Source organism: Macrotis lagotis, chromosome 5 (genome assembly GCF_037893015.1).
Source record: "Macrotis lagotis isolate mMagLag1 chromosome 5, bilby.v1.9.chrom.fasta, whole genome shotgun sequence".
NCBI lineage: Eukaryota > Metazoa > Chordata > Mammalia > Peramelemorphia > Peramelidae > Macrotis > Macrotis lagotis.
The window spans coordinates 258,068,854-258,088,549 of record NC_133662.1 but is presented as its reverse complement, the minus strand read 5'-3'; the positions used below and the strand labels follow the sequence as shown (position 1 = coordinate 258,088,549).

General features: G+C 47.2%; 1 protein-coding gene across 6 annotated transcripts in view; it reads right to left on the bottom strand.

Annotated features, from left to right (window-relative positions):
* The window catches only part of COL26A1 (collagen type XXVI alpha 1 chain), a 262,250-nt gene that overhangs the window by 229,759 nt on the left and 12,795 nt on the right, over window positions 1-19,696 (bottom strand). For all 6 annotated transcript variants that reach the window (XM_074189516.1, XM_074189522.1, XM_074189521.1 and 3 more), the window contains one exon: window positions 16,189-16,296. The gene's annotated coding sequence lies outside the window, so the exon portion shown is untranslated. The remainder of the gene's footprint in view (window positions 1-16,188; window positions 16,297-19,696) is intronic.

Sequence of the window (19,696 nt, the reverse complement as noted above, 5' to 3'; positions counted from 1 at the left end):
TTTAAGTGTGGGTACTGAAGAGTTGTGATGGTTTAGACAATCCAAATAATAATCATTGCTCTGGGGGAAAATGAGAAAAGGAGACCCTGAAGAAGTGTGGGGGGAGGGGGGTCTGGCAGATGAGGAACCTGACTTGTAGTGAAGAAGTCCTAGGTTTGAATCCCTACACCCACCCATACTAAACATGTGACCACTGCTACCAATATATAAAGGAGAATTGATGAAGACCTGGTCTATATGGACAAGGTACTGGGGTCCAAATACGGTGCATGCAACAATTCCCTTTTCTTACACACGTCAGGTTCCTCCTTCCAGAGACCCTTGTGCAGCCCTAGCTCAGCTCAGATCCCTCAGATGTCTCCTGCCCTCCTCTCTTCCTTGGCACATGATGGTGAATGGCCTTCCTCCTTACCAGGACCACCCCTCTACCTGTACAAGCATTCCCATTCCATTCAGTCTGCAACAGACTACTCTCTTGGTCCTCTCCACTTACACTTAGCTTCAATCTCTCTGGCTCCCCTGGCTCATTTCTGACTCCTACAAACAATGCCTGTGTCTTCCCCATCACTTGGTCCTTCCACTCCTGCTGTCATTCTATATATCTTGGGCCTTTTGTAGCCAAACACTCAAAAAGGCTGCCAACAGGAGGAGTCTCAATTTCTCTCCTCAACTCCTTACAATGTGGCTTCCAATCCATTATTCCACCAAAGCCTCTTTCATCTCCTATTTGCCAAATCCAGTGGCCTCTTCTCAGTCTTCATTCCCCTTGACTTCTCTATAGCCTATCACACTGCTGATCATTCCTCCCTGATAGTCTTCTCTCTAGGTCCCCCCCCACTTCTCTCCTGATCATCAGCAAGACCCTCCATCTCTCAGCTCCATTCATTTTCTCTGGCTGTCCTCTGCTCAGATTTCTGACCTTCCTCTCCAGGACGTCTTCAAGTCCCAACTAAAACTGCACCTTCTATGGAAAGGCTTCCCAACCAGTCTCTATTCCAGGCCTTCCCTTCATTAATCACTTGTGTCTGACCTATGGTAGAGGGACCTGAGCTCCTCTGGTCAGCTCAGTCGGAGCACAAGCTCCAACTCACATGGCAATGCTGTTTTCGTCTCCTTAGATAACCAAGGACAAGAACCAATCCACCTGCTTCCTCTATGTCCTTTCTACAGATCTGTTGGCACACTGCCTTGCCCATTAGATCAACAGCTCTTCCAGGGCAGAATCTGTCTTTGCCTCTTTTCTTAGTCCAGCACTTAGTATCTTTTCTGTCACATAGTAGGTCCTTAATAAATATTGATTGATTGATAAATCTAGCAAGCCTTGGGCAGATTTTAAAGCCTCATATATGTATACATCATTATTGCTGGCAAAAAAAAATGACCCAAAGCTGAAGCCCCAGTCACCCATGGGGCTGGAAGCAGCAGCGTGGGGCCCCACCATCAGACCCTTGGCCTTCCAGGCCAATCATTCAGTCTATTAAAAGGGCTCTCTGGTGCCTGCCAGTCATACAATAGCAAACATTCTATTCCTTTCCCTGGATCTGCCACTTGAAGTCCCCTCCCAGCAGGAGCCCGCAGCAGCAGGTGCCGGGCCTTCCGGACAGCTGGGAGCCAGAAGGCTCACTGATGTGGGAGCCAGAATTGTCAGACAGTCTGACTCTGGCCTAAGGTTGGGACGGATCTGAAAAATGGTCCACCATCAGTCTGAGGACCCCAACACTGCTCAGCCACAGGTGGTAAAGCCGTAATCCACAGTCAGGTCACCGGAACCTAAACAATTCTGCCAGTTTGTGGGCTACTTGTCCTGAGAAGCGAAATCTCTGCTCCCCCCTTTTGATTCAGCATGCTTGGCTCTCTGAATTCATCTGACTGTGGCACAAAGGGTCATACGCTTCCTTTGGGGCACATCTCCTTCACTTCTACTCCAAGTTTCCTCAACCGTGGGAATTAAACACTAACATTTGGTTCAAATTCCCCACTTGTCCCATCAAACCAGGGGATCAGCTCTGGCTGAAAGGAAACTCCCCCATTTTACAAAGTAAAAGCCCCTCTTGGGAGGAATGCCCAGCTCTCTAAGGGACAGTCCTTCCCCCACTGGCAGAGGCCAAGTTTTATTCTTTCAACAGGGAGTGGACTGGGGGGCCTCTGGTGGTGTGGGGGAAACTCCCTATGGATCAAGGGGAGGTCACCAGGGGCTGATATCTGAGACCACTGCCTGCCCGGCTCCTGGCCTCCCTTTCCGCCATTCCCCTCTGGGGTGTGGTAACGGGGTGGATTCCCTTTCCACAGCAGAGGCAGCTGTCCTCACACCTGGCTGCCCCAGTCACAGACCCAGCCATGACCACGCCAAAACCTGACCAACGGCACCAACCACTCGAATAGAAGTCACTTTCCAAGGATTGTGAAGAGCCCCAGGTTTGGGATTGAGACCAAGCCACCTGTCCTCTTGCCCAGATGGACAATGCCTCTACTGACCAGAGCCACTTCTGTCACCAATCCAGTCCGGAGGCAGGATTCAATTCTTCTTTCCCTGGTTGGTTGTGTTAGTCAGATTTTCCTCATTCAAATACAGAGACAGTAAAAACGGGTGTGGGTCAGCTGGGGTAGCCATTGTCCACAAAGTGCTGGCTTGGGGTCAGAAAGAGTCATCTTCTGGAGTTCAAATCCAGCTTCAGATGCTTCCTAGCTGTGGGGAGTCACTTCACCCTCTTTCCCTAAGTTTCCTCATCAGTAAAAAAAGCTGGAGAAGGAAAAGCAAATCATTCCCAGATCTCTGCCAAGAAAACCCCACATGAGGACAGAAAGAGTCAGACTCAACTGAACAACAAAAATAGGATGTAGTGCAAGAGTCCTGGGTCTAGGAGGAGAAGTCCTGAGTTTGAATCCTGACTCTGCTAATCCCTCCAAGCTCCAGATTCTGTGAGAATATGCCTTCCTTCACAGAATCAGTCAGCAAGTTTTGAGGTGTGGATCAATTAAAGGCAGGTGTGGATCAATTAAAATGTCCTGACCATCAGATACACACAAAATGGAGCAGGCTGCCCCACGGGTGATTGAGAGAGGCTCCTGGGTGGGCTCCAAGATTTCTTTCAACTCTGAGCTTCTAGGATTCTGTGAGTTGCTGGTTATCTCTCTACCTCCCTATTGCTGTCCCCATTCTTTGGGCTCTACAGTCTACTGATTTAGGGTGTGCCAATGGAGATTTCCTCTGTATAAAAGTGGAGAGAAAGAGACCTTTACAAAGGGATTCAGAGCAGAGGAGAGAGAAATAGCCACGGGAAGAAAACGACTAGATTCAAAGTTTGGGAGCATTTTAGAACAGGATAAAAAGGCAAAAATATAGAAGCTGATTGTTGAAGATAACAAAGTATCCTCCCCTTCCTAAACCACCTCTTCTCCAGCTCCAAGGAGCTTTCACTTCCTCCTAGATCGGAGGCAAAGATGGTCAATCATGCTGAAAACCAACAACTTTGAGAACTTCAGCAATGACCAGTTTAAATCTCTGTCTGTCTCTCTCCCTCCTCTCAAATTCCAGCTCTCTCACTCATTCCTGTGGGCAAGTCCCTTCAAGTCCTTGGGCCTCAGTTTCTTCATCTGTAAAGGAGAGGACTGGACTAGATTGCCTCAAAGATTCCTTCAGCTCTAGAGTCAGGAGAAGAGGGGAGAGGGAAGTAAGCATTTCTAATGGACCTACTGGTGTCAGGTTCTTTACAAATATATCATCTGCTCCTCACAATAACCCTGGGAGGTAAGCCACTCTTATTTTACAGTGGAAGAAACTGAGGAAAGCAGAGTCATACTTGTTAACAAGTATTGGAGGTTGGTTTTGATACTATGCTATCTCAAAATTCCTCATCAGTTACAGCTGATCTCTGGGGAGACTCCTCTGGTCCATCAATCCATCAAGAAACACTGATCAAGCATGTACTGAAAACCACCCCCTGCAAAGCTGCCCCCTTCCCCGACCTTGAACTAAGACCCCTCTTGCAGAAGAGACATGAGAAAGCAAAGTCCCAGGAGAAAGATAACAAGCTAAGAAATATTAAAATAAGAATCTTGTTCTCTTCAGCAAATAAATTCAGCAAGAGAGAAGAACTAGGACTTGGCAAGAACCTGAAAGGGACTGTGGCTGCACCAGTGGCAAATGAAATCACTCACCCATGCGAAAGGAAACTGGGAGGTGGAGGAGGAATCGAATTCATTCCTCTTGTTTTAAAGAACTTGAGAAATGAGCAAGGTTTAGATATTCTCCACTACACTTTTTTGCTTTGCCTCATGGAGGAGAGGAACCACCCCAGGTGTGTTTGGTTTAGACTAATCCTCCATGCATTATTAGCCGTAAATAACTTGTCTTTTGCCTCAGTTGCTGATCTCTTCCGCCCCTCCTTTTTGTTAGGAAGCCTTTGAGATTTTGTATGAAACTTATTCCATAGGATGGTTCTAGGATCTGGGAAGGGACATTATCAGGCAGAACCATCTTATTTTACAGATAAAGAACGTGAGGCTCCAAGACATGGCAAGAGCCAAAGCTACCAAGATGACCAAGCCCAGAAGTAGGGTCAGAACTCCAAGGTCCAGGGCTCTCTCCATTAGACTGGGAGGCATTATTTCCTGACTGATCCATCCTCCCCTCCTCCTTAGGCAGGGTGCTGTCCCAGGAACCTGCTCCCAAAGTATGGGGTCTGAGGTGCAGCCACGGGGCAGTAGCTCCAAGAGGGAGAAATAGCAGAACCCCAAAAGGCTGACACAGCATCCTTCAATGATGTCACTAAACTTCCTTCCCAAACAAAGTCAAGACATGTCCTGGCAGAGTTTGGGAATGTTTACATTAATACTTATGAGCATATCCTTGTAAAACTCTGTTAACATGGAGTAATCCAAATTCAGGTGGGGAATAGGTAGCCGAAAGGGAAGTACTCTCTCAATCTGAATGAAGAATTTGAGATGGGGGGGGGGGGAGATTGCTCTCATTTTCATCACTAGCCACAGAGACAATAGAGAAGGGCCAAGCAACCCAGGCTTCAGTCCAATGGGATCGGATCCCAACTTAAATGGAACTGCCTGGGATGAATGAGCCCTTGAGGCGGTCCTGTAGCCAAATAAATCATTGTAGATGGGGAAAAAAGGCATGCACAATAGGCAGATAAGCCCTACTAAAGGAGAAAGAATGATAAAAATGCCAGATGTTGTTAGGGACTGGCAGAGATCCAGACCACCACTGGCAAATAGGAAAGAAAGCATCATCTTCCTTGAGAGTGGGGATGGGTAATGAAAATTCAATCACTGCAAGCCATAGGTGCCCTCCTTGGAGGGCATAACCTCCTTGGAGCTAGAAGACTCAATGCATAACCAAGAAACTGTAGGTGAAGGTGGGAAAATCCAGGCTGGATCTCACTCCCCTCCTCCAACCTTCTCTCATTCTTACAGACCAGACAATGCAAATTGGATCCCCCAGGGTGGGGCCCATCTGCCACCTCCTGCTTTCAGCCTAGTCTTCCCATTTCTGCCCATCACCCACATTTCATGACCATCCTCTGCTGAGTCTCCATATGGCAGACAGGGGAGAAGGAAGGAAGGCACAATTCAATTCACCAAATCTGTAGAGTCCTCCCATGTATCCCCCACCATATGAGACTTACAATGATCCCTGTCCCCAAAAAGCTTAGCATCTGAGAGTAGCTATGAGATGGCCAATACGACATAGTCATGAGGAATTCTATAAGAGCAAGGACAAATTCAGAGTGTTCTAAGAAAATCTCAGTTCTTGATCAACATTCTGGAGAGTACTTTGGAGCTATGTCCAAAAGGCATACTCATTGATACCACTCTCCCAAAGAGATTTTTTAAAAGAGGAAGCACTGATTTGAAGACTATTTATAGCAGCTCTTTTTTGTGGTGGTAAATGGAAATAATCAATTATGAATGACAGCTATTCTCAGCAATACCATGATCCGAGACAATTCCAAAGGTCTCAGGATGAAAAATTCTGTTCATACCCAGAGAAAGATTGAAGCATGCTGCTTTCACTTTATTTTTTCAGGGTTTTTTTTTTCTTTTGGAACTGTTTCTTCTTTTACAACATGACTAATATGACAATAATTTTATATGATTGTTCACACCATAACCTATACCAAACACTTGCATTTTAAGAAAGGGGGAAATTTGGAACTCAAAATTTTATAAAAATCAATGTTAAAAATTTTCTTTACACATGACTGGAAAAAAAATAGAGTACTATTTAAAAAAAAAGAAGAAAATTTCAGTTCTGGCAGATCCTATTTCACTGGAGAGCATATACTAGGCTAGCTACTAGTTAATTCTTTACTACAGCAGCAACCCATCAAACAAAAGAATCATCTTCATGGGAATAATTCATGGAGGAGGCATTTGATTTGTATCTTAAAGAATGAGGATATTTCAAGAGGTGGAAATGAGCACATTTTAGGCATGGAAGACAGACACAAACATATGGAGATAAGAGAGTACAGAACAAGGAAGAAGGAAGGAGATAGCTTTGCGGTTCATTTTGGCCGGAACAAAGTGCACAAAGGGGAAAAAAGAATGTTTGATATAAGGCATGAAAGGAACATTAAATTCTGAAATGGAAAAATCTTTTTTATTCGTTGCTCATCCTTCATTTTCAGAGAGGATCAATGACATCATGGGTGATGTACTGACTTGTGCATGAATTGGATTTAACTGAGGCAAAATTGCACAAAGTCATCAGTCTCTCTCTTCCAGAGTTATTGTAGTACAATGACAGGACAAAAGTCAAGATATCTTAGTGAAGGCCGTGATGCAATGGGTGACTCTGATGTCTGACCAAACTCTAAGTGCTCTACATTTCCTGCTTCAACTGCCTCAGGGTCATTGAAACAAACTCTTCTCATCTGTCCATTCCACTGGGGGAAGTCTTCACGTGCTTGGAGTAGACATCCCCCATATCAATGACAGCTGAAACATCTTCCAAGGACCCTCAACCTATTCAGCCCATTTGCTGAGACAGTTTTACCGACTGAGCATCGCTTCTTGAGGCCACAGATGAGAATTGGGTGAAACGTAGATATCAAAGGGAGACAAGCATCCTAAAAAGGATTGGACAACCCTCACACCAAACATCCATGTTTAATGTGCAGGAGGAGGAAGACAAAGCAGTGGAGCCCAGGGAATGGGTAGAGAGTATGGAGAGAGAGCTAGTCAGTAGTTTCAAATGTTGCAGAAAAGTCAGTTAGTCAAGCACTAAGAAAAGATCAGTTCAGTTAGTAGGCTGAATGATAACCTTCTCAAGAGCAGCATCACTAGAATCCCTGGAAACAAAGCCAGGCCGCAAGGCGTGAAGGGAGTAAGTTGTCAACAAGCATATTCGGAAAACTCATCTTTCTAGAAACTTATCACTGAGGGGGAGAAGGGAGAGAGGACAAACATTCCAGAGTATGTGGAGTCAAAGGAGAAAGTAGGTTGTTTGGGAGTCTGGCGTTTGTTTGGAGATCTATCCTTGTTTGGGAAAGGGAAAGGGAAGAAATGAAAAGGAAGAAAAGGAGGAGGGGAGAGTGACGGAGGGAGAAAGGAAGAAGGAACAACTGATAGAGGAAGATTCAGGAAAGAAAAAGAACTGGTACAAGAGCCTAAGTTCAGGGGCAGCTAGGTGGCGCAGTGAATAGAGCACCAGCCAAATTTGAGTTCAAATTTGGCCTCAGACACCTAGTCGTGTGACCTTGGGCAAGTCACTTAACCCCATTGCCTTACAAAGACCTAAATAAAAAAAAAAATTCAGGGATTAGCCTTAGCAAGGTCAACTCAGAGAGGAGAGAATGGGTTATACAAAAAGGAGCTTGGAAACATGGAGAGGGGAGGACGGGTTATATAGAAGTAAGTTTGGAGACAAGAAGAGGTCTCAAAGAGCCCAGGCTCAAGTCAGAGCAGAGGGAAAGAAGAGACTGCAGATAAATGGGACTGGCATTTTCAATAGAGTTAAAATTCTTGACTTTCCATCTTTAGGCACAGAGTTCATATCAGCAAACAGCAAGTGTTATTATAAAAGGAAATTCTTTAAAAGCACAATGAACTGGCAGAGGGCATGAGACAGTGATGGTGTGCTTCCTTCGGATGTATCAGGTGGGTCTTAGACTAGTTCACTGAAAAGGTCTATGGAAAAAATTCTAGGCCCCAAGGGAACTTCTCCCAAAAAGCTTCTATTAATCACCCCCATATCTCAGTCTTCAGAATCTTATCTGGACTTTGCCCTGTACAGAAGACAATGGATGGTATCCCCATTGCAGTAGAAGTTTCTCAAGTAGCAATTGCAATTCCATGTACTTGTTCCCCCGGGAGCTAGCATACAGTAGGTATTCAATAAATGTGTCAATTGATCTCTTTGTAAAAATGAGTATATTGTGTCCGACTTCCTTGATGGTTAAGAGGCCAAGAACATTATGTCTGTATTCATTACAGGGTTCACTATACAGGAGCTGCTCACTGACTATTTGTTCCCTGAAAGTGAGCTGGGCGATTTAAATGACCTTGGACACATTAAGAACAAGGCAAAGGGAAAGAGCCCAAGAGCTTTTCTCCATCCCTACCCTAAGTATTTTGCCTCATGATGGATGCTCATATGAACAAAGAAAGTATTATGTTCTATAAACTTCTCATTTTGAGCATTACTTATGTTAATGCAGATTCACCCTGGCTTGTTCCAAGGTGGTCTCTTTAAGGGCCCCCAAAGAGAAACTTCTCATATTTGGTTTCAGGGAGGTGAGAAAGAAAATTGGGCTGGGAAGGTTTTCCTAAATATGCAAAGATGAGAACTGAATGAAGGGTCCACATTTCCATATCATAGTTCACAAAATTCCCCAGACACTTTGCACTAACAGTCTCAAAAACCCGGTTACGGTGAGTGTTGCTGGCTCCCTTCCTCCTCTGGGCCCAGTTGGACGGCCTCCAACTCACACCAAATAGATCAGATTTTCTGTAGTCTTTAATGAAGCGTCGGGCTGGTTTGGCACGGGCGAGTCTCACGTCTCTATAGTCTTCCTTGCCTAGAGAACGGTGACTCTGGGAATGGAGTTTAAAGTAACAGAAAGAGGGTGCAGGGAAAGCCCTGCGATCTGGAAACTGCTGTATCAGGGATTTCCTAAGACTTCTGCAAGAAATAGTCCTTCTCCCCGCCCCCCCCATCTCAGGCCTAGGTCAAGTCCTGGGAAGCCTGGGGCCTTTCAAAGCTGCTCAAAACGCTGCCCCGGAGAGTGCCACAAAGTAGCGAGTCCCTGCGGCCTGCGGTCCGGGCCCAGGACAGGCGTCGGGCGGGCGGCCGGGCACCGGGCTCCAGCCTGAAGGGGCTGTGCCCGCTCCCTCTCTGGGCTCACACGCCTCCGTCCCTGCATCGGTGTGAGGGTGCCCCCGGCCGCCGCCCGGGCTCTGGCCTCCTGTGCAGCACGCTGTGCCCATCGTGCCCGGCTGCGCCAGGAGTGGCCTCGGCCGGGCGAGGAGCCCGTGGCCAGAGCTCCTCCCAGGCGGGCCCTGGAGCCCCAGCTCTCACCTCGGGGGGGGCGAGCCTGCTTCGCCCCCTGAGACCTGGGGCGTCCCCAGAGGGTCCAAGACCCTCCCATGCCCTTGGGATGGGCAGGAGGGGTGAAACCAGTCAAGTGTCGGGGAGGCGCCGCCAGAAACCAGGGCCGGTCACTGCCCGGCTCCCAGGGAGCCGCGAGGGCAAAGCCGGGCCGAGCCCCCCCCCGGGCCCTGGCGGCTCCCAGCCCCTCAACTGGGGCCTGTCCGGGGCCGGCCGGCCGCGCTCCAGCGGCTGCGCTTGGATTTGAACTCGGGGCCCCCGACGCCAGGGCCGGGCCCCGGCCGCGGCGCCAGCCCCTCCGTGGGCTGTTCATGGAAAACCCTTCGGCAGAGGATTCAGTCTGCCTGGTTGTGGGGGGCTGCTGCAGAAGGCGGGGCGGCGCCCCCCGGAACCTGCCCCGCGGGGGCCCCGAGGCCGCCCCTCCCCCGCCCCCTCGTGGGGGTCCCTGTGCCCCGCGGGCATCACCCCGACCTCGCCGGCTCCTGCCTCCGGCCGCGCGCGCCCCCTGGCGGCCACGGAGCAGCGCGGCGGCGCAGGGAGGCCGGCCCGGCCCGGCTCTGGCCCGGCTCTGCCCCGGCCCCGGCCCGGCTCTGCCCCGGCCCGGCCCCGGCTCTGCCCCGGCCCTGCCCCCGCCCCCGCCCCCGCCCCCGGCCCCGGCCCCCGGCCCCCGGGCCCTTGCTCACAGCCGCAGCTCCGAGAGCCCGGCCTCAGTTTCCCCCCGCAGGGCCGGCCCCGGCCCTGCCCCCGGCCCCGGCCCGGCTCTGCCCCCGGCCCGGCCCGGCCCTGCCCCCGCCCCCGCCCCCGGCCCGGGCCCCCGGCCCCCGGGCCCTTGCTCACAGCCGCAGCTCCGAGAGCCCGGCCTCAGTTTCCCCCCGCAGGGCCGGCCCCGGGCCCGGGCCCCACTCACCGGCGGCTGGCGTAGGCTCCGCCCGGGGCCGGGGGCGGCTGCGGGCCGGCGGCCGGGTACGGGTAGAGGAAGCCGGTGGCCAGGCCGCCGCCGCACAGGCAGCAGGCCCAGGGCAGCAGCAGCAGCAGCCGCATGGCGCCGCCGGGGCCCGGGGTCCGAGGCGCGGCCGGGCTCGCGGCTGGGCGCTCCGGGCGCTCTGGGCGCTGCGGCCCCGGAGCCGCCTTTTCAAATTCGGGGAGGGGGGCTGCGCTCCGGCCGTCAAGGGGGCGTGGGGCTTCTCCGTTAACCCTCGGAGGCCCGGCGCCGCGCGCGGGGGCGGGGCCCCGGGGGGCGGGGCGGGGCGCCCCCCGACTTGGCCCCCGCCCACAGGAGCCGGGCGGCCCGAGCTCCGCCAGGGAGGGAAACTGAGGCCCGGGGGGGGGGGGCCCTCGCCAGACTCGGGGGCGGCGGGGACCAAGCCGAAGGGTCTCGGCCACGGCGGGGGGGCCCGTCTGGCCCCTCCTCGGCCGCCCCCCAGGCGGGGGAGATCTCGGCCCCGCGGCCCCCCGGACTAGCCCCGCGTGCCCTGTGAGGCCCGAACCGCGGGCACAGAACCCGGGGTTTCTCCTGTTCCCCCCGAGGCCGCTCCCGAGCCTCCAAGGACAGTACAACTTGCACCCCCCCCCCCCCTTCTGGAAGGACTGGAGGTCCCCTTCTAGAAAAGTCGGGGGTCTCGGCCTTTGTACCAGCGCACCTCCCTTCCTGTGTGGGCCACCCCCCCTCACCGAGGCTCCGAGTTCCACTCCAGCCTCAGCCACTTAATTGCCTAGCCGTGTGACCTTAGGCCAGTCACTTAACCCCACCGCCTTGCAGAAACCAAAACCGGGAGCAACAAAAGTCTCCACTCTACTTGGGCTCTTTGCTATAGAAAGATGAGGAAAAGCTTTATGCCCACAGAGTCTGTGACTAGTCCAAGGTCTCCCAGGCAGTGACAGAAGCCAGGTCCTCTCGTCTCCAAGGACTGGTGCTCAGCTCTGCTGGAGTCTATCCTCTCCTTCTCCAAACATTTTCAATCCCCATTTTAAAAATATTTTTAAAAGTATTTTAAAAATAGAACCAGAAAAGGCAAGATCTGTCTTATTTCATCGTATTCAATTCTGTATCTGACCATGCATGTGAGCACATAACCGAGCACATAGTCTCAATAAAAAACTGAACTAGCAATAGGGCTCCCATCTTTGAAGGCTCAAGAGATTCTCCAGATCCATTAGCCATCATGGGGGGCATCCCAAGGTACATCTGAACTTTGCCCCTTCTGGCTTTGGCCAAGCCCCAATAAACCAGGAACTGATTCTCCTGAAGTAAATTTGGAGAACTTCGGGTTTCCATGTGCCCTTGCTTTGTTTGCCTAGGAAGACCTGCTCTCTGAGAAGTGCAACAACCAGCAAAGGAACAGAAGTTTACTTACCATCCTGGCCTTTTTTCTATGCCATCCATTCTACCTAAGCCAAAGGAACAGAGCAGTTGAAGAAAAGAGGTTGGCACAAAGACAGTGGCCCCAAGTTCCCCCCACCACCCTGTTCCCTATACTTGAGGACAGAAAGCCCCCTTCTTGCTGGACCACTTTTTTTCAAACTGGCCCTGAAGTGGACCCCAGGAGGCTGGCAGAACAAAGGCACAGCCACCCTCCCAAACTCCCGTTTTATCACTAAAACTACACCCAGACAGAGTCAGACCCTGTGATTGTCCCCTAGTTTCCCACAGAAACTCCTGGCTGCAATCACACTAAGGTTTTCACTTCATTAAAGCCTAATCTAAAATCACTACAAGCAACCAATGGAAAGAATGGCTTGGGGATTAGAACACTAAATGGAAGTTCGGGACTTCTCACTCACCACGTTTATTTCTTTTATTTAAGGCAGTGGGGTTAAATGACTTGCCCAAGGTCACACAGCTAGGCAATTATTAAGTGTTTGAGGTCAGATCTGAACCCTGGTCCTCCTGACTCCATCCACTGCTTAGCAGCCCCCTGTCTTTTAACAAATCACTTTTAACAAATCACTTATTCCTCTTTGAGCCTCAGTTTCCTTCTTAGCAAACCAAGAAAAATAACGTGCATCCGACAAACCCAGGTCTTCATGTTGGAGTAAAAAAGGGATGTGGACACAGGGAGGATTTGAAAGGGTTTTGACAAAAAGATCCTTTCAACTAGAAAGTCTATCAGTTGAGAAAAAAAATGCCAACTCTCCAGGAGCCCTAGTCTCAGTGATAATTGCTTATCTCTGGGCCTCTTTGTTTGGATTTGTCTGGTGCTGGCCAATGGGTCCGGAGACTTTCTAGCTGATAAGAAAAGCATCCTCTTTGGTAGACAAAAGAAACAGAGATTAGCTTTTGCTGAAGTCAGCATCAAGATTCAGTGAACTGAGAAGTAAATAGTCACCGAGTTAAAGCCAAGGTAAATATTGACTTTCTAGCATAAGAAATCCTCCTGGTAATCTAAAACAGAAGTCCCCCCCCCTCGGGATTGCCCTCTGCAGCAGAGTCACAGACCCCACTGGCTCAGCGGAGTCCAGCCCAGGCCCTCCCGTCCCCAGACTCCTGCCCACCCTCCTCTCAGGGATCACAGGTCTCAGTAGTAAAGGAAAAAAAGAGTTAAAGGTATTTTTGTTGTCGTGGAATGTGTCCTCAGTTCTCCTTCCTTGGGCAGGGGATATGGGACAGGGCATAATCTGGGTCTGAAGTTGGTTCTTTTCGTTGGATACAAAAGCTTAAAGCTATTTTCTCATCGTGCCCCCACGTGCTCCAAAGTCTACCTGCTTCTCAGAAGCATGTTAGTGAATTTGAAAAGCAGGACAAACCCAGGAAGCAGCTTCATTTGACCTCCTCCGGCAATCCAACTGGATACTGCCACAAGGCAGTCTTTCAAACAGTCTAAGTCTTAGAAGAAAATCACACACACACACACACACACACACACACACACACACACACACACACACTGTCTTAGAAGAAAATCACATAAATTCACATACACACAATGTAAGTCTTAGAAGAAAATCCTCACACACGTGTGCACACACATGTACACGTTTCCAGAGAAGAGGTCAAAATGGAAGTGGGAAGGGTCACTGTATAAACTGTGAATGGCAGTCTTGGTAGATCTCCTTGGGGCCTGCATGTTCTCCCCCATACAACAGAGAGGAGAGTTCTGGAGCCTGGATTTCACACCCAAGCACTTCTCTTTTCTCCTCTACTTATCTTCTCTTCACTTACTTTTTTTTTTTTCCTGCAAAGCAATGGGGTTAAGTGGCTTGCCCAAGGCCACACAGCTAGGTAATTTTTAAGTGTCTGAGACCAGATTTGAACCCAGGTACTCCTGACTCCAGGGTCTGTGCTCTATCCACTGTGCCACCTAGCCGCCCCTCCTCTTCTCTTCTGTCTCTCCCTTCCCACTGTCCCCCCCTGCTCTTCTCACTTTCTCCCTTCTCTTCTTCTCCTTCCTGTTCTCTCTCAATTGTTCTCTCTCTCTCTCTCTCTCTCTCTCTCTCTCTCTCTCTCTCTCTCTCTCTCTCCATGTCCTCTATCAAGTTCCTGGACTACTAAGGCCAGCCCAGTTGTCTGCCCCAACTCTTCCCCTTGGCAGCTCCTTCAGGGCCAGAGAAGCCCAGCACATAGGGTCTGCCTGACATTGAATGCCACGTTCCTTAACAGTGGTCATTCTGACCTTCTATTAGTGTTTTATTCCATGTGTCTTTGTATCTCCAGCACCAAGTCCGATACCTTCCACAAAGGAGATTCTCAATGAAGGCTTTCTAAATTTTTTTTTGTTGAAAAAATGGCAAAGATGACAAAAGATAAGAATAATCCAAGTTCGAGTTTATAGGATGAGCCAAGATAACCCATCCATTGTGGAAGGCACTGGCTAAAACCTCCAGAGCCTCTGACCCAGAGATCCCCAGCAAGGGAGAGCCCCAAGGAGATGGTGAAGATCAGAAAGGCAAGAAGTCCTACTTTTAGGGGTGACAAAGAAGTGAAAACAAAATGGATGCCCACCCATTGGGATTAATCTAAATCAATTGTGGTATATGTAACGGCAGAATATTACTGAACCTTAAGGAATTCTAAATATGAAGAATTCAGGGAAAGATGAGGAGACTTTTAGGTGAAAAAGGGAACCCAGCAATAATGGAAACAGAAAGGACAATAAAACAGCTCAAATGGAATGCCAAGCTTATTTTCAGAGAAGAGCAATGAGAAGGCTGCTCCATCTTCTTTGCAGAGGTTGATAACCTGCAGGTAATCCGACTTTTTCTTTCTTTTTTAATCTTTATTAGAAGGGATAGGTCTTGCAAAAAGGAACCATATAAGTAATCTTAAAATTTTAAGAAAACAAAATAAGGGCTGAAAACCAATGAAGTGGAGATCTTAAACCCCACTCCAAAATGGACAGCCTGGAGGAGATGGAGAAGAGAGGCCAGAGTTGGTCTATCCATTCATGCAGTCATGCTGAAACCAACTCTTTTCCAAGTGCTTCAAGCACAGAAGAGATGAATGGAAGAAGGATATTAGAATTACAAATAGATTAGGTAGATCCAATATGATAGTTTAAAATGGTAGTTAAATGCTAGATTTAGCCAAAAACTCACTCACTAGTCACAAGTCATCCCACATCCAATGGGATAAAATACTGTATTATCTTGATCTTTCCACTACAGGGTATATCAGAAGTAGGCCTTCTCTAACTGGTCAGATAACTATGTGAGCAAGCACAGCCTAACATTATATAGAATATAGATCATTTGAGAAGCTCACAGCTCTGAGGGAATTCTGATCAATTGATAACAACAATTGGTAAAGGCTTCTTATTACCAGACTATGTATAGAAATATGGACCATGAGCATGAGCACTACAGGCTAGAATGTTGCAAGTTAATTTGCACAAGTGAATATTAAAGGAAAAATGCCCAAACCTTAAGTGATGAATTCCACAGGTCACTCTGTCTTGTGACCATCCCCACTGTAAAACTAGATAATAATCCGCCTCATCTGTGCTGAAGCAAATTGAGCATCGGCCATCTCCTTTCCACTGGCTCTTAGAAATCAACCTATTTGCCTTCATGATAAAAGGAAGGGTACCAAAACACAGCATGTCCCAAATTTACTATGACAGCTTTGTCTTTTCTTCAGTACTATACCTGCACCTCTGTTGACATCATAGCCATCTCTGTGGATAGTAGGGGTGGAACTGTCTTTCAAATCCTATAACTAAGTAAAAATGGTTGTCATAGATGAAACAGTAAATTGTACTTTATGGTGAGCAAAGCTGATATTCCTAGAAGGTGGGAGGGAAAAATTTACGTCAATTTTTGGATTTTTCCTCTCTGATTTCCATAATCTAAAATTTAACGTACACATGACCCTTCATATACATAGATTCTAAGATACGATGACTATAAATCCATCAAATACTCATAAACTTGTTCCATGGATTGCCACAGCCAAAGAATTCATCATTAAGCAATAAACCTCTCCATTCTTGGCTGGACTAGTCCTCAGAAAACAAACTTAATTGATTACAGGGATCATACTTAGAACTTGAAAATAGATCACTATGTGATATATATTTAATAACTTCAAAATATCTTATAAATCTCTGGCAACTAATTCGCCTAGTGACATAGCAGTCACTAGGGTAGTCTATTATCTAAGTAAAACAATTCAGCCAGGGTTCTCATACCTGTTGTTGAAAAAGGCATGCGCTTTTCTGAACAATATGGTGGCAGAAAGGAGAAATCGTACTTCCTACAGGCTCTCTGGACCACATCAGTGTGTTTTCAAGTTGATACTAGGAAACAGCAGAATGAAAACAACAATGTTGCTTCACTTGATAAAACACTACACAGCCATTTAGTATTATGAACTGTTCCTTTGAAGTTAAAACAACTTCTAGATAAGCCTTCCATTTAGAAGGGGAAAAAGATAAAACGATCTCAATGGAACACTGATTTGTTTTAGTCGTTAATTAAAAAAATATCACTGAAGTTAGCTTTGATTGATAAGCTGAATGGCTGCAGAATTAAAAGCTGAGATGATGCCCCTGTTAAAATGAGTTAGCCAACAGAGTGAAAATTATGAAACCATTAGAGAAGAGGCTTGGGTTTTTGTCTTATACTGAATTACTTCAGTGGATTTGTGAGCTCCTCAATGTGGGTATTCTCTCCATCAGTACAAACCACCATCTATCCCAGAGCATCCTATGTTCTACCCAATACTCTAGGAACCTTGTTCTAAGATAAGCCTGTCCTGGACCCCTTTCGTAATTTAGTAAAGCCCATGGCAATTAGGTGGTCCAGAAGTTGGAATACTAGACCTGAACTCAGGAAGTTCCAAATTCAAATTTAGACTCAGACATTTATTAGCAAAAATGATGGACCTCTTCTCTATTCTTTTTAAATTCGGAAAATTAAAAACTCAAGATTACCAAGGACACCAATTCTGAAATAAAAATGTAATTTTTTCCATCTAAGTTTATCTATCCACATTCCCCTGGATGAGACCCAGGGAATCTCTAGACCCCAGATGATGAATCCTTTCTCTAAGGCTTTTTATATGAGACAAATCTGCCTTTTATCTCTAATTCTTATTCCATGACTGACTTATCTCCTTTTGGTCCTGCACAAGCAAAATAAATGGTCGGTTTGGTTACATAACCAGTCAATTCTATACTGAAAAAAGTTAAACCATTTGTTTTAAAGAATTTCCTAGTTATCTAGTAGAATGATGCCTTCTCTTCAGTCAAGGTGGTTGAATTACACAGACACAACTTATGACTCAGTTCCCAAAAGCAATGCCCCAGGAGAACCAATGGAATGGACCTCACCCATCCTTCCTATAAAAGGTACACTCAATGGCATATCCCTGGTCTTCGTGGACCTTGCTAAACCATTTAGTAACCTCATGAAAGTTCCCATAAAAGCCAAGACTTTGCAGGCATAGAGCAAATAAAGGGGAAGATATAACCAAACTGCCCACATTTAGGACAATTCCTTGGCCATCAATCCCTGTGTCCTCTACTTCTAATAGCCACAAAAATCTGCACATAGGAAGTACATTTTGGAAGAAGACAGAACTGGGGCAGAAGGTCTTAACTTTTACAGGGAATTCATCCTGTAATGAAAACTTTAGTTAGGGATAAAAAGAAAATAGCTCCATTCCTCCACATCTCTGCAAAATGATCAGGCCAAGAGAACAGTATGCTTGTAGCAGTTTTATCCAGGTATATTCCGCTGAAACTTGTCAAATCCACACCAGGAACATCATTCAGCTGATCTCATTTGTAACCCTGGTCCCTTGGCCCCAAGGGCTCCAACACAATGCTTTGGTGAAACCAAGGTTAAGTGGAACATACCTGTATTATTATGTGTCTACATGTATGACTCTTTCCCCCAGGTAGACTGTAAACTCTTGGGTAAGGGTTATTTCTTTTTTGTTATCAGTACATTGCCATGTAGTAGAGGCCCAATTAGTTCTGCAAATGAATGAATGAATATCTGTGGATACTTTCCCATTTCACCTCTTAGATTCTTAGAATCCTTGGTTTCCTTTATGGCTCAACTCAAGCACACTTCCCTCAGGTGCACCCTCCTTATCCCCCAACCCCCCCCCCCAGCTCCTAGTGCCTTCCCTTCTAGAGGCATCTTCCATCTATGTATCTTGAATAAACCTCATTATATGTATGTGTCTCTTTTACTAGGATGTGAGCTTCTAGAGAGGAAGGAGTGATTTTTGCTTAAAGCACCAGATTCAATATATTAGTGCTATTGATGCTGAGGTGACAAGACAGTTGTAAAAGTCCAGAAAACTGACTTGTTAGATTAAGAATGAAGAAGAGATCAGTAGGGGAAGTTAGGTTGCACAGTGGTTATAGCACTGGCCCTGTAGTCAGGAGGACCTGAGTTCAAATCCAACCTCAGACACTTAATAATTGCCTAGCTGTGTGACCTTGGGTAAGTCACTTTAAATAAATTTTTAAAAATTAAAAGAGATCAGTTAAACCTAGATTTAGAGCAAGATGGGGAAACTGAGACTCCTGAGATGAGTGACTTGTTCCAGGTCATACAAGCAGCAAGGGAGAAGGCCAGGTTATATTGCATGCTGCTGCCTTTGAGCTGTGCTATGTTCAAGGTATCAGAATGAAATGCATTTCAGAATCAAATGTCAATGATTTCTGTTAGTCTTTCAATAGTGCAAAGTGCTTTGCTCACTGCAGACCTGTGAAGTAGGTATTTTTATTATTATGATGCCCATTTTCAGGTGAGAATTGTCACTTGCATAGGGTCACCCATCCAAGGAAGGTCTGAGTAGGGATTTGAACCCTAGTCTTTTGATTCTATGTCTAGCGCTCTTTCTAGTAGATGGTCCATCAATTAACAGTCAAGAGATCAACATGCATTAGCTAAGCACCTGCTGGGGACCGGCCTTTGTGCTGGGGGGGGGGGGCGGTGTTCTATTCTCTCTTGGAATTTTGGAATGGGGATGGAAAGGGAGTTTTTTCAGAATCCTTTAATCAGGGTTATACACACCTTGATTTTCCCCCTTTCCCCTTTCCAACTTCCCTCATTTACTTCAATCAAGAGTCTGGTATTAAATTGAGAAAGTTAGAAGTTATGAATCCAACAATCCTTGAGAAAGCATTCTAGAAGGATGGACTTTTAGTGCTGGGAGGGAATGTTCAAAGTGATTTATCCCCATTATTCTTATCTAATAGGCTAAGGTCCAAGGAACAGGTTAAATGACTTGCCCAGTATGAGGAAAATGTGGGCGTTTGGGTTCCACAAGAATGTGAAGGGAGGATTGACTAGGGTCTGCCTATACTGTTGCCTATGGGCAGGTTCTTAGTTAAGATAAAAAATTTAGCCTCCATTTGATCAAAAACTGATGAGATTGTCCCACCTGTTTAACTTAACCAAGAGTTTTGATTTTCTCCTTTACTAATGCCCCAGGAGCCCTAGAGGTTCCTGCTCATTAGTATAATGAGTATAATGAGCAGGGCAGGGGAAATGTATGGGGACCAATGTATCAATTAGATTATGACCCCAATCTATGATTGGCATGAACAAGGCCTTTAAGTTGCATAAAAGACCTTCCATTCCTTACCCCTCCCTCCCACTTTGAGAGAGGTGTGCCATTTTATTAAGATATCTTAAAAAAACCATTTTAATCACTCTGGACTAAGTATTCACTAG